The 12,221-nt window shown below is 42.4% G+C and overlaps 1 protein-coding gene across 2 annotated transcripts in view; it reads left to right on the top strand.

Moving 5' to 3' along the window:
- Positions 1-491: 491 nt before the first annotated feature.
- Positions 492-12,221, top strand: part of HMCN1 (hemicentin 1) — a 252,628-nt gene continuing 240,898 nt past the window's right edge. The window contains exons 1-2 of one of the 2 annotated variants that reach the window (XM_068953529.1): positions 492-609; positions 10,795-10,888. The gene's annotated coding sequence lies outside the window, so the exon portion shown is untranslated. Of the gene's footprint in view, positions 610-2,764; positions 2,782-10,794; positions 10,889-12,221 lie in introns of those variants that run through there. The other variant, XM_068953530.1, reaches the window with a different exon arrangement.

Raw genomic sequence — 12,221 nt, 5'->3', positions numbered from 1 at the left:
CTGAGCAACGTCTTCGTTTTGGCCAATCGGCTCCATGCAGCAGTGAGGAATCCACTTCTGTAAAATAGCAAACTCCTCCTGCCCACAGTTATCCAGAGGCAACAATTTTTGTCCAGTCTGACCGCTACGCCTCTGACTAAGGTTACAACTACCTGTGTCATTTGGCCTTCCCCTGGAAAAGCGGAGACGAGGACTTCTGACTCAGAGCTCCCAACTTTCAGCTGGATGGCGATACATCGTTTAGTTTGACTGCAGCCACTGAGGAAGCTGTTCTGCAGCAAAGGGATTGAGGGCAGACAGCACAGGGACTGCACACTGGATGTTTATCAGCGGTTCTATACTGCTGTAAAAAAGTAAACATTGTGAAATGGAGAGGGTTATTTGAAAAATGTGTAGTAATCTATCATCTGCTCTTTTCAGCATTAGTGAGGCCTTGCCTAGAGAGCCGGATCCAGGTTTGGATGCTGCAGTGAGAGACAGTGATGTATCGCTCATCATGCTGCGGATCAAATTTTTTTTTAGCAAGTTTAGGTGAACGGCCTATATCTCTGCAAGGACCCACACGTATTGTATTTTATTGGAGAGGCCTCATCTGGTGATCTGTATACAGTAAGTGAAAGAGTTAGCCCAGTTCTTCTTGAAAGTGCTGCACGGAGGGGGGAAATTTAAAACTATTGCATATTCTGGAGGGGAGCGAGCCAAAGACTGCATGGGTGTTGCAACTGCACAGTGATTCTACACGCTGCTGGGGCAAAGTGACCAAAACTTGTGTTGTTTCCTGTTCTGCTGTAAATATTTAAAAGAAAATATGAGGGTTTTGGAGTTTTGAAAGTGCCAGATCCACTCCCGAGAGTGCTTTCCCTTTTCAAACTGAAAATCAGACAGAAGTAGAAAAGGCAGGTCTCCTTGCTGTCATCCTGACTCTGCTGATGTGACCTTTCCAGATGACAGGTTTCTGCCTGCCTGGCTCCGGTTTCCCCCAGGCAGGTAGCCCTCATGGTAGCAGGCTTTACAATGTTTGTGGGAGGAGTGGGTTATCTGCTCAGCTGCATGTACACAAGACACAAGCATTGCTCCCTGGAAGCCGGCCAGCCCAACCTTAAACGAGCTGAAATAGGAACTCCTGTCTTTGAACTTGCACGTTCCGTTTCCCAATAGTTTGATGAACTCGCTTATTTTGTGGCTAGGCTGACCTCAGGACATGGGTATTTCACGTGGTTAAAAACATCAGTACAATGTTAGCGCAAGGAGGTAGGTTAAGCGTGAAGCTGCTGGAACGCTCTGGTGCGGCCTTGAGAATGGAGCCAGAAATAGACCTCTTCCCACGGTGACCCCGCACAGCTCGTTGTGCTGTTTAGCTACTGCATACAAAACAAGTGGTGGTAGCTAACACCATTCCGTTTGTGTTGAGATAGATCCGATTTTTATTTAGTACTCCGGATTTTTGCCATTCATCAGATCGCCCAGTATGCTTTGCAAGTAGCTAGCAGCAAGTTGGCTAAAGACGTGAAGCGCAGGGCGGTCATAGGTCTTGCCAGCTAGCTGTAGAGAGTAGCCTTGTGCACGCTTTTCTAAAACAAACCTGCTAGCACACTGGGGAAAGTCTTCTAATAAACCGAACACATTTCTGCTCAGTCTACGTTCAAGACAGAAATATTGCAAGTGTCCAGGAATAGCTATGGGAAAATCTCATAGCTGCTGAAAGAGCAAACTTTGGATTTGCTTTGAGGAGTCAGTTCGTGTTTTCCCTTGTCTTCATATAGATCTGTCGGCGTATGCTTGTATCACTTGTCTTAATAACGTTTCTGTCTGTAATATGCAGGTGTTTTGATCAGTTCTTATTATATGGTTTTGGTATGCCTTGCCTTTTTCACGTTCCACAGAAGACAGCCAGCTCAGGACAAAGCAGGCGGCCGTTTCCCCGAGGCGCGCGCTGTGCCCTCGAGGCCGCTCTTGCGCCCTGCCTGGGCTGTGCTGTTGTGTGTTGCTGCTGCCTGGCATGTCCTCTGCCTTGTTTCCTCTCATTCCGTGCAACAGCCTAATTGCCTTTCCTTAGTGCTTCCTAAATATCAGGACGGCAGGAAGTCGGGATCACTCTCCACTGACAGTGTCACATATATCACACGCCCGTCGGTTGAACGTCTGCTGTGAGCACATATTCTCTCAGTGAAAGGACAGTCAAGGTGGAAGACATCAGGCTTTGGTAGTTCCCGCTGGTATTAAAGATACCGTCAGCTGCCAAACGCCTAAAGGAGCTAGGTGGCATTCTGGAGGGTTGCGTGTTCATAGCTCTACCGTACAGATATCTGAGAGAGACCCTGGTTTTGGGGAACTGAACTTGACCGTAGACGCACTTGCATCTATAGAAAGTTCTTGGATGAGAGGTCCGTGCTCAGGCGTGCCTTAGACCTCGGAGCAGAAACACTAGTTAGATTCAGCCCGGATTCCAGACAAAATCCTGAGACCCAGCTAGATCTACTTACAGCAGTCATTACCTCTCCGGAGGGGGACTGGGCCAGGCTTAGCTAGAAAAGGTAGTTACCATGCATGCTTAGGATGTTTTTGAATATGATCTGCTGTTGGCAGCATAGAGCATTGGCTCGGTTTCACGTGAAACACTGCCATGGCTCACTGATCTTGTTCTGCAGCGACCTAGCAATATGTAAACCAAGGCTCGATTGTACTTTGAATGCTGCGAAGGAGGTCACTAAGACTGCCTTGGAAAAAAATGCACTTTTGTCAAAGGCGTGATACATCGTATAGGCCACGTGTACAAGCCAGGTAAGGCAGAAAGACCCGGGGCATTCAGTCTTAGGAAATGTATCAATAGATGAAGGAAAATAACCCCGACACTTCTTCTGGAGAGGAAACGCACTGTAGTAAAAATATAAATACAATTCGTGTTTTTACTGGATATGTACAAATCTAAAGCAACCTGAGGATTATGATGGAGACCTAATTTGCAAATGGAGCTTCTAGCATACTTCTTTTCTCTGTTATGCAAATAAGCTAGACACAGTAGGTCAATGTTAACATCACCTTTTAAAAGGTATCCTTCACTGTTTGCTGCTCTTAGACAAAGCCTGGTGTAACTGTCTTGTCTGCAAGTTGAGTACTCAGTGAAGAAGTGGCTGTGCTAGAAGTGTATTTTTTTTGCAAAACAGGCGTGAGGAGTTATGGGGCCCACACGGCCTCACAGTCCTTGAAACTGAAAATTAAGCCCGAGCCTGGAAGTTGTGCCCCTGCAATGATACTCCTGTTGTGGCATTTGTGCACCTACTATGAGCAGAGACAGTTGAAAAATCTCATTGTAAAAGCCTGCATTTATGTTAAAAGGAGGAAAGACTTGGACATAATTGAAGGAGACCTGAATTTAATATTGAAACTACCACCAACTTTAATTGGTTTCTTATCTTCTTGGGATTTGTCTGGCAACAAGGAGCTTGATAGCGTGAGGAAGGCTGACATTGAAAGCCCTGCACTGGGCATTCTTGCTCTTTGGGGGAGTTCAGATCTTGCTCTCCAGCTGGTATCTCAGACCCTTTTCTATCTATAAAAGGGAAATACAAAGAAACAGAAGCATGTGGGGAGTTTTAGCTTTTGTTGCGTTAATGTGCTCGGAGAAGGAACAAATAGTCTGAGCTCACACAAATTAAATGTTTGCAGATTTATTTTAGTGCCCTAAATAAAACTAGAATTCCAAACACCCAGCCCTAATTCCGTATGTTCATAATACAGTGAAGGCTTTTTCTCAGAGCAAATGTTTTCTTTGTTATATTGATATAAATGAGAGTTGTTCCCAGAAGGAAAATATTTTCAGTCTGATCCTTTCCTTTAGAATAGTGCAGTGAAGCCTCTCATGGGGTTACTCCACCGATAGACCATGCTGTGTTTTGTGAAGAAATTATAATAGTTCAGCTGAAGCACAAGTCCAGGAAAATAGTCTGTGAACAGTAGTCTCTGAACCACTTTTAATTGCATTGAAACAACATTGTTGAGGGAGGAAGGGAAAGAACATCGTGATCAATTTTCCGTAAGTTACAGTGACCTGAAGTGGTGTAAATGTCGCAGACTGTGCCCTGCTCTTCTCTTTTCCTTCCCCCTCCACCCCTGCAAAGTGGCTGTTTGCAATTTTGAGAAAAATTCAAGCTTGGAAAGACACGGGCTAGAGAAGGGACTTCTGATGATCTTTCTTTCTGAGAAAGCTTATTATTTTGGATCATTCTCCTAACAGGAAATACAAGCAGCTCGAACTAAAAATAAATATTTTCATGTTTAATGCGAGAGTATTTACTAAATGATTGTTTTTGTCCTAGTAAGGACTTGTTATTTTGTGGTTGATGATTTATTTTATTATGGATTGTAACGTTAATAATTTCCAAGCCTGCATGGTGACTGGAATAGATCTTTCGACTTCACCTACTAAAACCAAAATAGATAAACATTAGAGACTTTGATATATGGGGTCATTGGTTCATATGTTAAAGGTGACAAACAAGTGACTCATACAAAAAGCCAAAAGCTCACGGAAAACATCTGGCCATGTGCTCAAGCTGTGCTACTCTGTGTAGATGAGTATCCCTGAATGTGTAGTGAACCTGCTGCCCTGTGTCTTGAATCCCAAAGATGCTACCAAAATATTGTTTTAAACCATAACAGCTCAGTAGTACTCATTAATCTGTGTACTGATGAAAGAGAGGTACTTACCACTTGTGCTAGGAAATGTTTTTCCATGCTTGTCCTCTGTTTTATTTTTTTCCCTCCTTTAGACATGGATTGTTGCCATTTGGAGCAGCATTGCGGCTTTGAAAACTGAGGATAATGAACAGAAAGTGAAATCAAATGAATAATAGAATAATAATATTTATCCTTGCCTCTTTCACAGGCTCTAGACAAATTGCCGAGAAGACTGTTCATTTTAGGGTTCAGTGGTTTGTGTAGGTAGAAGCCATGACTTCTGGTCTTATCGCTAATAGCCACCCTTGAAGAAGATGGGAACGACAGGAATTGCTTATTCTCATTCTTCTTTTCCCCAAGAAGTGTGAGAATGAGCAAAATCCAAGAGAATAGCATTTCCTGGGAAGCAGGCATAACTGGGATGCTTTCGGCCACTCTCATGCTTCAGTAGCCTTGCTGGAGGGATTCTGGCTCTTGCTTTCAGCCTGTTTTCTATAAGGAAAAGCTTCAGGGGAGGATGGTGATACTAGTGCTGTATGCTTCTTGGCAGAAATATATTCAAAAGCATGCAGCGAATGTGAGACGCATCAGAGACACTTGTTTCACAGTTCTGCAGCTATTAAGCATCATCTGCCCACAAAGTGCCTTATTCTTCCTGATGCTTTCTGTGTAAGAAGAGATCTTTTTTCCTAAGCCCATTAAAAAGTCCTCCATTTTCAGCTGCGTCTTCCCCCCTCTGTCATGTATGCACTTTCATTTTTAGCTTTAATGCCAAACCCTGCATCTGACTGCACATCAGTCTTAAATGAGTAGGTTGTAGGTACGCGAAACTCTGATCTAGATTCTAGTCTGGGTTTAGCGAGTGGCTCTTGTTTTTATGAAAGTCTGGATCCAAGCATTTCTGAATGCTAGGGTGTCTTGCATCCAGCCGTGGATCCCAGTTGGACTCCGTTTCTGTTTTCTTTGTTGAGCTGTTACAATGCAAAACCCCTGTATCTGATTAGGGTTGGACTTAAGGAGGCCTGTCATCGTTTGAAATATGCTAAGTGTTACCTGACGCAGACTGATTGTAGGAAGTCCTCCGTTCTGCATATGTCTGTTTTTAACAGAGAAGTTGGTGTGTTTAGTTGCATGTGCAAGGATTAAGCCTTGCTGCTTTTTCCTCCTGTGATATTAGCCAATATTTACTTTGCTCGCTATTGTACACCAACAGCATACCAGCAGTCGCTCCTGAAGATCAAAAAATTGCCCTATGTGCACTTGGTTTAAGGACGACAAGTACACCTGCACAGGGAAAGCCATTTGGCTGATACAAGAAAGCGCTCTGCGTTGGGAATGGCTTTGTTCCTGCAAGCGCTGAGGCTGAGCGCCCGTGCTGCACTCGTGGATCCTTTTGTAATTGAGAAACTCATTTTAGCGGTGATTCTGTGCCAGAACCGTCCCTTCTAAGTAGGGATTCCTCAAAGAAAAATGTTAAACGCCTTGTGGTTACTCATTCCCTCTTGCTCGTAGGCAGGTTTGTGTGCTTATCTTTCTACTTGGCAAAGAAGACCTGAATCTGAACTGAATACTGCACAACAGTAAGCCAAGCAGAAAACCTCAAGTGCAGTGGGGTTCATTGCTTTTGTAGAAGTAACTTCCCATGATTGAAGCTTCCTCGATATTTATTTCTACTTTGTAAATAATTTATGCTAAAAGTGAGGGAATACCAAACTTCTGCGGAGCATCGCTGAGGAATAGGACTAGGAAAAATGACTTTGCATGGGATGAGAGAGGTGTGACACTGTGGTCCGGGCTGCCTCACTGTCAGAGGGATGGCATTTGTGCTGCCCTTGAGCTGCTGTCTTCCACTCTCAGACTGCAAAATTGTTGGTTATTGAGAGGAAAGTCTCTTTACCCCTCATTCTGCCTCTCATCTCTCCCTCCCTGCCAAAACCCTCAAGCCCCCTAATGAATGCAGAAACAACGTTAACTACAATCTTTGCAGTTTTGCTCTTTGGAAATGTAAGGTTTGTGAGCAGACTTCAAAGACTGGCCCTGCTAGCAGCGCAGGTGTTTTCGGCGCTTGCTCTGGCTACTGTGTTCAACTGCTCTTAGAGAAATTATTCGCGCATGAACTCTGAAAAAGCGTCGATGCTGAATTGCAAGAAGAGGTGGGTTGGTGACACTACGGCAGCTGGCTGGCGCGAGGGATTCCAGGCCTATGCGAATGGCTTTGTTTTTCAGAAGTTATGTTTCTCAGATGGTAGTTTTAATGTTTTTTGCTTTCTGTCCTGATTCGGGCCAAAATTAGATTTTAAAAGAAAAGCGTGGCAATGGATCTCTAGATTTCAGGCAGTTTACTTGGGAGAACCAAAAGGCTTTTTTTTTTTTTGCTTTTTTTTTGGGTGGGGGATTTGCTAGCTTTAGTATTAGTTTCTTCCTCCATGTAGGAGGAAAACGAAGGAAGGAGAGAGGAACAATACCAGTAAGACCTTTACGTAAACATCCACAGAGATGACTTTTTGTTTTTTTTCAAAGAAAGATTTAAATTTCTCCTGCAGGAATCTTTGATTTCTCCTTACTCACTGAAAAAAATGAACTTTTTTTTTTTTACATGAAGGAATTGCTCTGATGGCCTGACGCTCTGACCTGGTCTAAATGTTTGTTTTCAATTCTGTATAGTTCTAAAAGCTTTATCTGAAGGGTCTACTGATTTTTTTTCTTATTTTTTTTCTTGTCCTGTTTTTTCCTGTTTCTCCTTCATTATAGAAATGATAGATGGGCTCGTACCCGAAACACCCATGCAAATTCTATCCCTTCAGAATGAACAGTATAAAAATCAGGCGTCTGAATGCTCGTCAGCTTAATACCCCATATGCGGTGGAATTTGCCTGGAGCACAGTGTATGCATTATGGTATGTCTAGAAATAGCGTTAGGTTTGGAGTAATAACTGAGATTATTTCCCACTGCGAATCTGGAGTCCAAATGATTATTTGGTGGTTTGATGCAAGCTTCTCTCTGTCACAAGCCTTAGCTGTACGAGAGCTGTAGTCAACGCTGTGCTGGAAAGCAGGGAGCTGTGGAGTGTCTAGCTTGAGCTTGGTCAGCACGTTTTTTTTTTTTTTTTGCTTGGCCATGGAGAGCAACGGAGATCAGAGAAAGACTTGGTAAGAGATGCTCGTGGGTGCTTTCCTCTTTCTATCAAGTTTAAAACAAGGCAGACCACAAAAGCCCATCTTCTGCTGCTTTCACTGTTGTGAGGCCATGTAAGATATGGTCTGGAGGATCCATCAGAGAAGCTCTCTGTTCCGCACTTTAAAACGGGCTCTGGGAGCACTTTGACTCTTCCACATTAACATGAGCTCTGAGTTTCTCCCCAGCATCCTAAACTTGGCAGTGGGGAACTGAGTGAATGCTGGTACAGCAGGAGAGAGGAGGAGAGACCTAAAAATCCTCCCATTTCCTAGTAAAGGAGTGCACTTGACTGCACAGTACAGAGGCACTGAACATGCGCACATCTATAGATCTAATGCCCAGGTCCAGATGGGAGGCCAGAGCAAAAGGAGGTGTCCAGCAGCTCCCTTTTATTGCCTAAGAGAGAGGGTTCAAGGTGCTGCCGCAGTGTGAACACTTTGATATCATTTGCTCTGTGATGATATTCTGGTAGATGAATAATTTAATACACCTAGTTTTATGGGCCAACACTATTTCAACAAGTGCCAAAGAAGAGCGTTTCTAAATTAAAAAAGCTATCTTTCTTTTCCATTGTGCATAATAAAAGTCATATGATACACTATGGAGCTCATGTTCTGGTGGTGAGCTGCTAAATATATTGCTATATAGTTCATAATAAAATAGTGTAAGATGGGGTCAAGGCTAAACATTCAGAGAAAGTGTTCATATATGTGACTTTATTATGATGATACATTACCGAAATGTGTTAAGTGCAGTTACAATAGAGATGGTCTTTTCTCTTCTATGAGGGCATAGGATGATTGAAATGGTACGGGAAAAGGAGACCTTTTTTGTTATTAACAGCCTTAAAGGCTTCTGCAAGCCAGATTTCTGCATTTATGATGCAATAATTTGACACTGGAATCTTACATCAAGCAATTCAAGGGACATGGAGATAGGCTGAATTCAGTGAGAGACAGTATATGAACTCTGGTACTTTGTAATGGTAAAATAAAATCGAACAAACAGTCTTGCATCAGGAGTTTGGTGTAAACCATTCTAGCAACAGGTTTGCCTTAAGTTACAGAATTAAACCTCAGGTCTCTGTGCACATCGCTGACTGTAAGAAAATAACTAAAAACCGTTAGAAAGTTAACAGAAAACTCAGAGTGGAAATTGAATTTATCAGAGGAGATTTCACTTGAATGAGTACTTTACAAAGGGCAAAATAATTAAGATAATCTTGGAGACGTGCAGAGACTTTGTGGAATAATGTTTGGACCTAATCTTACAAGCCCTTGGTCATGTAAGTAATTCCTCCTCACAGGAGGAGTGTTGCTGACGTCAATAAAATGATTTGCAGAAGAAAGGATTACTCACATGACTAAGGGTTTGTAGGCTTGTACTCTAATTAGTCTCTTTTCTAATGACAGGAGTAACTTCCTCAGTATTTTTCTTCCCATACCCTTTTTGTTCCAAATAGCAGGTGAGATAGAGTCACATGAAAATTTATAGGGTGTTTTAATTCTATGTCATTGCAACAGTCAATAAAACTGTTTACACACAGACACAGGGAGGACTATAAAAGGAGTCAGGCGCTCTCAACATCCTGGATGTAACAATATTGGTCTTGCGGTGAGTGAGTTTATACTTTTTTTCCCCTCCCGTTAACTAATTGCAGTTCATCCATGTAAAATGAAGAGAACTGAAGTGTGACTACACAGAATAAATGAGAGCGATTTCAGATTGATATCTAAGACCTATTGGAAGAGAGGGTTATAAATTGACTTATTTTCATGGACCAATTTTGCTATGATTTTTAGATCGGGCAGCAGAGAAGGAATTGACCAAGTGTAATCACCTTGTCCTAGAGTCGGATTTACAAAAGTGATGCTACACATCAGCTTGGGGTTTTACTAAACCGCCAGATTATTTGTAACGTAACTGTTGAACAGGCCCGTTTCCAGCAATCTCTTGCTGCTGTGAGCAGCTGTCTAATGATGTAATCATCCTGATGGATACTTTGAAGAGCAACATAAGAGTTCATCTTGAATGTGTCTCCTGGGTGATAAGCATGGCTAGGGCAAAGCGCAAAAAAAAAAGAAAGACCTAATGTTTTGCTATAACTTGTGGGGAACAAACCCAAGCCCTCACCCTCAAACCAGAATAAATTCCAGGACCAACGTATTTCATATTTAAGTCCATTTAATTGCCCTGCACACAACAAAAAAGACAGAACTTGCTGTAGACAATGTTATGGGACAGAACAGATGGGTCAGTACCGAAGGAGCTTAGTCTTTTGAAAAACAACCCTGCACACGCATACGTATTTGAAAGTAACTGGAGAGGCATGATTCACTGAATAGCACTGGTATGTGGTTACCATGAAGCTTCCAAAGTCAAACATTAAAACCAACGCCTGCAACACTGCCAGGCTAAGGCAGTGGAGAAGAAGAAAGCATGCTTTATTTCAGTCTAGTCTTTCTAATTTATCCTTTTCACTTCAAGAGTGTACTACTGTAAAAGTCTTTTTACTTGGGGGTTACCTTTGGAAAATACATAAAATCTGTCTGTTAACAATCCCCAGCCATCCTCAGTTGAGGAGAGGCATGAAAGAGCAATGTGACCACAAGAGCTCTGCGCCTTACATTGACTTCTGTTAGACTTTAGCTACTCTGAAAGGTCTTAGTCCTAAAACTGAAAGCTTTTAATTCTTCAGTGTGTCATATTTATCCAAGCGTCCATGAATTCTATTCTTTATTGTAGATCAGCGTAATTTGTTCAATTCAGATGTCAGATGTGCTCATCTGTAGTTTTCCAGACCTCTCCTAAAACCTGTGTTAAAAATGAGTGTGTTACGTACCGCTTCCCGATCTTCCAGTTTCAAGAGAGAAGTTTCTAGTCAGATTCTAAAGGATTTCAATGATGGAATCAATGGATTACTATCTCCTTTCTTTTAGGAACTCCTGGGCAAATCCCATCTGGTGCTGATGTCTTGTCACTCCCCATTTGGCAGCCTCTTCTACTGACCCCTTATCTGGAGCAGCTCCTCAGGTGAGTTCCTCAAAAAGGAAGATTCCAGCAGAAGGACCTCTTCAGTATCTTTTACAACAAATGCAGGAACACTTCAGTTCTTTTCCTGTGTGCATACTGTCTTTGAGCATTCATGTGATACCCAGTCATCCTTTGGCCCTGGAGTCTTTCTAGCAGGCATCCTGTTTAATCCGTTTGAAAGATGATTTAATTTTGCCTTTTACAAATTGTTGCTCAAACAATTTTTTTTGGCTTGCCTTACTGTTTTCTTGCATTTAACCTGCCGAAGTTTGTACTTCTTCCTGATTTTTTCTTTGTACTTGACTTCAGCATTTTGAAGGGTGCTTGCTTAATAACTTCCCTGATTCTGCTGGTTGGCCATGCCGCCGCCTTTTCACTTTTTCTCATGTCTTTTTGATAAGCATTTGCTTTGTACTTCCAGTGTGGTGCTCTTAAGTTGTCACAACACCTTCAAGGATTTCTCTTAGCTGGCCTGTTCACTATTTTTAATAAGCTTACCCATTCTGATGTAGTCCTCCTTCTTAAAGATGTGATGAATATTTTGGCTTTTGCTCCTGGAAGGGTGCAGACTCTGCATTTGTCAGTGCCATTGTTACACAGCAGATCGTTACAGAAATATGCTCAAATGGGCCTTGTGCACTGCTGTGGAAAAAAAAAAAAGGATTGGTGGGCTCCCTATTCTGCTGCTTCCTTATTCTCCACAAATATATTTGTATTGCTGAACTGGTAGTTTGCAAGAACTGTGCGGTTTTTCCGCCAAGAGAAGACACTTTCTGCTAAAGTCAAAGATCTCCTGTAAAATTGAACTAGCAAAATTACTTGGAGTACTGAAATGCTAGTTGTTCTAGTTTGTTGCTCTGGGGCCTGAGCTTTAAGGCTGAGGTCCACTTGGCTGAATGCGCTGAACATGGCTGTTGCTGGCTGTGAAATGGGTAACTATACTTCTCCATAGGATTTGGTCATAAAGCTTTGTCACTGTGAAGACAGCACATTAGCAAACGATCTACTGAAAACTCCCCAGACAAACTCAATAAGAAATCTGGGTTTTTGGAGTCCCTCCTTTAAAAAAATAATAAAAAAACCCCTCACTACTCCGAAAACACTATCACATCTGATATTGGTGGTCTTTCCAAACATGTGAAACAGGTGTTGCGCAAACAACTGTACACGAGGCTTTTTCTGTTGGTTTTCTTTCTTCCTTGTCTTTTCATGGGACTGCCTTTCTGTGTGCTGCCTCTTTGGAGACTGTAATGGGCAAGGAAGGTGTGCCAAAGTCTTGATAGCTCCTTCTTAAAACATACATGTAGGACCTCACATGTGCTAAGAAGCTCGT

Source organism: Struthio camelus, chromosome 8 (assembly GCF_040807025.1).
Source record: "Struthio camelus isolate bStrCam1 chromosome 8, bStrCam1.hap1, whole genome shotgun sequence".
Lineage (NCBI taxonomy): Eukaryota > Metazoa > Chordata > Aves > Struthioniformes > Struthionidae > Struthio > Struthio camelus.
This window is presented reverse-complemented; position numbering and strand designations above follow the sequence as displayed.